This window comes from Alligator sinensis, unplaced genomic scaffold, assembly GCF_000455745.1.
Source record: "Alligator sinensis unplaced genomic scaffold, ASM45574v1 scaffold893_1, whole genome shotgun sequence".
Lineage (NCBI taxonomy): Eukaryota > Metazoa > Chordata > Crocodylia > Alligatoridae > Alligator > Alligator sinensis.
Window position 1 is genome coordinate 76975 of NW_005843381.1, and position 4820 is coordinate 81794.

Consider the following 4820-nt stretch of genomic DNA (forward strand, 5'->3'; position numbering starts at 1 on the left):
GAATTATGAGCCTTCTTGTTGCCTCAGCTCAGCACCTGCTGGGCCCTCCCCACTGGTACCAGACTCTGGGCAGGAAGGCTGGTAGGTTGCAGCAAACCCGCTCTGGTATCACTTCACACCTTTTATGCAGAGGCAGCTGCTGAGCTTTTATTTTCCTTTTTGTGGTTTTTTGATTTGGTGCGCCGGTAGTCGCTAAATGACAAACAAGCAACTCAAAGCCAGTAAAGTGTCACTGCTTCAGGTTTCAAAGAGTTGTCAGAATTATTAGAAACTTCTCTCTTTCTGAGCTGCTGCTTACGATTCAGGGAACACACACCCACCTACCCACTATATTATACTTGTGTGTGCGCGCGTGTGGGTAATAAAAGGAGAGCGGGGAAGTTGACGCTAGACTGACCACTCTGATTAAATGTGTATAAATGCTACCTCCCTTCAGGCTTGCAAACCAGATCTGCTCTACTGCTATTTAAACCCATTGCTGGGTGTCTTGTCCCGCCACTCTTCAGCCTTTTCAGTACATGAAAACTTCTGTCTTGTGCCCCCACCCCACTTCATCTTTTCGTCCAGACTAAGCATACCGAGTTCCCTTGGCCCTCCCTGGGCAACGTGCCTCTCAGATCCTTTATTACCACCTTTATTACCACCTACCTCCTGGATCATCTTCACCTTTGCTAGATCTTTTTTAAAACGCAGCTTCCCAAACTGGATATAGCCTCAGCACTGGACACAGCCATGCAGTGGAGTGGAGAAGTGAGGCCACCTCCTGTGTCTTGCATGCTGTGCTGCTGTTACTGCAAGCCAGCATGACATCTGGTTTCTGTGCAGCGGTGTCTCATGGCTGACTCAATGGGAGCCAAAATAAACCATGAGATGACATGGGGTTGGCATCTCAGGCTGTGGCCTCAGCTCACGAGCTACCTTAGCATGGCAGAGTCCCTTGTTGCTGCGACAGCAAAAGGGTGTTTTTAGGAAGGGATCTTGAGGGCCGTGCACCTTTCTTTTATCCTGCAGTGGACTGTCTGCTTAACTGGTAACAAGGCCAGATGCTGCTTTGTAACTAGGTGGTTGTAAAACTGCAGCAGGTCTCTTGGAGAGATTTCCAGCAGCACACAAGTGCTTTGAGAGTGTTGCGACTCTGTTTCCACAAGGCCAGGAGAAAGGACAGTGGCCTGTAGTTAGAAATAATCACAGCGATGGAAGACGTAGCAAGATTGCCTCTCCTGCACATCATACAAACCGTACCATTTCCCCAGACCACAGCAAAGCCTGAAATGCACAGCAGCCTCTGACACCCAAGGTGACAATAGCTGCAAATGCTAACCCACCCTTTTTGTGACACCCCACCACCACACTCGCTGTTGGGTGCAGTGATACTTGTGTCCTCAGCACACACATCAAAGCAGGGAAAACTGCAGGGCAGCTTAGGGTTTGTGAGTGACATGGATACTCATGAGGGTGTGAAGCAGGCTGTGTTATTATTTTAAACTCCTCCAGGTTGAGTTGTAGTGAGAGGCTAGACAAGGTTGTATGGGACGGCGGCGTGAATAGGGATGACCCAGCCTCGAGCAGGGTCCTACATGACCTCCGCAGGGTCCTCCTGGCTCTGCTTCTTCCGTGCTCCAGTGATTCCCGCTCCATGTTTAGCTGATGCAAAGTGGGCGGAAGGAGCTGGAACCGGTTTATGGGAAGCCTGGCTTTGCAGCTGGAGTGTGCGGTGTGTTGCAGAGCAGGGTGGAGAGCGCCTGTTCTCCTGGGCGTGTGGGCTTTGCTTGCTCCGCTGGGCCCTGCTGCCCTGCTGCCATGCATGTGTTTTGAGCATCCTTGCCCCGGGCTCGGGCGTGGGGAGCGCAGCAAGGTGGGAGCGAAGGCTCGTGTGGTCATTGGCTGCCTGCAGGTGGTCGGCTAGCAACAATTGGCTGGAATGGCCGGGGGGGTGGGGTGAGAACCGCCTCTCCAGTCCTCGCTGTGATTAGCTGCTGCTGGAGCCCAGAGCTGCATTCCTGAGCATTCTGGTTGGCTGTCTGATGTGCAGAGCCCTGATTGGCCCGTGTGCAATCCGCAGCAGCCCTGTGTGTTGCGGCCCTGGGGTGTGGGGTGTGGGGCCTGGCCCAGGGTTGTGGGGCTGTGTAGGAGCTGGTACTTCTGTGTGTAATTGGGAACTTTTTCTGGCGATTTGAGTGGAAATGCGGTAGTTGTATGTGGTGATTTAGGAACTTTTTTGTGGAAATCTGGTGCTATTTCTATGGAAAACTCGTGATCTGGTGTTGTGTCTTGCAGTATCTTTTGTGGAAATGTGTGTGAATCTGGTGATATTTCTATGGAAAACTGCGTGTCAATTTGGTAGCTGTGGAAATATGGTGATTTTTTAAATGTGGAAAGCGAGCCGTTTTGTCTGGTGATCTGGGAACGTTTTGTGGCAATATTTATGGAAAAGTGATATTTGAAAAACCAGTGGCTTGGTAACTGGAAATACTGTGTTTTTTGTAGGGACATCTGGTCATTTTGTGTGCTGATTGGAGAGGTTTTGTGGAAATACTTGGAAAATTCGCTGTTTATATGGAAAACTGTAATTTTGTGTCTTGATTTGGAAACTTTTGTGGAAATGTGTGTGGAAAGGGTGCTATTTTTTGTGGAAACCTGGTGATCTGGCCTTGTGTTGTGGGAAGCGTGTGGAAATGTGTGGAAACATGGTGAGATTGTAGGATGATGTGTGGTGATTTGGTAACTGGAAATATGGTGATGGTGCATGGAAAACTAACCATTGTATATGGTGGTTTGGGAACTTTTTAAGGGATTTGGTTATGTTGTGTTGTCCTTTAGTCACTCTGTGTGGGATATGGTGATTTTTGTGTGAAAATTGGATCTTACATGGTTGTTTTGTGTGGGAATATTGTGTGGAGATGCCATTTTGTGTGGGAAATAGTGATAATTTGGTGACTCTCTGTGCAAAATGGGATGGTGACTTTGAAAAACTGTGTGGGAGTCAGGTGATCCTGAGAGTTAACGTGCAATATTGTGCAGAGACTCGGTTCTTCTGGTACTGACGCCCGCGTTTGCACCTGCACCTGGTCCCGGGGGTCGGCCTGCCAGCCCAGGCCTGCTCCGACCAGGCTCACCGTGCTGCGGAGAGGCTGACTGGGGTACGAGGGAGCTTCGCGGTGGGGTAGCTGGCAGGCAGCCCTGGCACTGAAGCACCCTTTGCTCCAGCCAGCCCTGCCAGTGTCTACACATGCACTGCTGTGCACATAAAAAGCCCAGAGCAGCACGGGACTTGTGTTTACTAGTCCATTAGTTTCATGTGCCCGGATAGGGCTGCAGGTGTGGATGCTGCGATGTTTACTGTGCAGTTAACTAGGCAACTGTGCAGTAAACACTTTGTGCAGATGTGCCCTCTGCACGGTGGTTTTGTGCTGTGACTTATTGCCCCCTCACTTCCTCTTGGGCAGTATTTGAATTTTGGAATGCACCTTGGGATGCGCACGAGTTTAGTTTTTTTGGGTGGTTTTTTTTTTTATGGGCAGAAATGCATTGTTTGAACCGTTTCCTTTATGTTTGAGCGTAGGAGCTCACCATCTCTACCTGCCTTTTAGAAAAAGGGCTCTTATTGAGGGGGGGCAGGGGTGGGGCTGGACTGTCAGGTTAGGAGTGTTGAATTTGTTTGATTCCTATATGAACTGTATTTGTCTATAGTCTCCTTGTATCGGGACCAGTCTGTCTTACCCAGTGTTACTCGGGTGGGACTGGGTGTGGGGGGGGAAGGTTGTGTGGAGAAGTATAAGACCAACAAAAAGAGAAATTTCTCCTGCTAAATCAGCTGGAAGGTGTGAAACCGAGGTATGTGCTGTGGCTGGCACCTGGGGGTCATCTTACCAGCAGTGGTGCGGTTAATAGTGTGTGTATTTTAACTGATGTGAAACTGGGACACTAGCCACAGCCCCACCTAGCCCTGTCCTGGTGCTGTCCTGTGGTCCCCGTGGCCTGGAGTTACTGGTGCCCCTCAGTCCTGACCTGCAGCCACCTGGCCTGGAGTTGCTGGTACCCATCACTTCTGACCCACAGCCCCTCTGGGCTCTGGCGGGCCAGTAGGGAGCACACCTGCGCTGAGCCCGTCTGCCTCACTGCACCCGACCAAAAGCCACACTTCAGGTGCCTCCCTTGGGGTGCCTGCATCTGGCCAACCCCCTTCCTGGAGCGCACCCGCAAGCCACCACCTGGGCCTTGGTCTTTGTTAGGGCTCTGTGCCACCTGGGGTACACAGACCCTGTTGACCTTGGGGGTGCTTAGCCCACCGTGGTATTTTGGGGTGCTTCTATTAGCCTGAAGCATTCACAAGTAGCCTCCTGTATGGGAGGAAAGTAAAAAGCCATGCCCACCTTAGCCAGCTGAGCAAAAGGGCTATAAAGGCTACTCTGACCCTCATAAGCTTTTACAGCAAGGCATGCTCTGACAGAGAGATTAACTGATAAAGGAGGGAGAGAGTGAGGAAGGAATACAAAACAGTGGAAACTTGTGAAAGAAAACCTACTTGAGCAAAATAGAGTGGGCTTGTTGGCCCTTTTGCTATGCGTCTAGTTCACTTTATCTTAAATTACTGGCTAAATGTCAGGTAAGTTACTCACATGTTCATCCAGAGACTGATGGAGCTCTGGAGGCCTTTGCTTGTTGCAGCACCCCCTCTCCCCCACCCCAAAAATGTCTGTTCTCATCCACAGTGGAGTGACCCCTTTTAATAACTTTTGTGACCTCATCACTAAGGCCCAACCAGAAACAGGCACTATTGGAAGCACCCTTTTAAAAGGTGTTGGCATCATCAGGTGGAG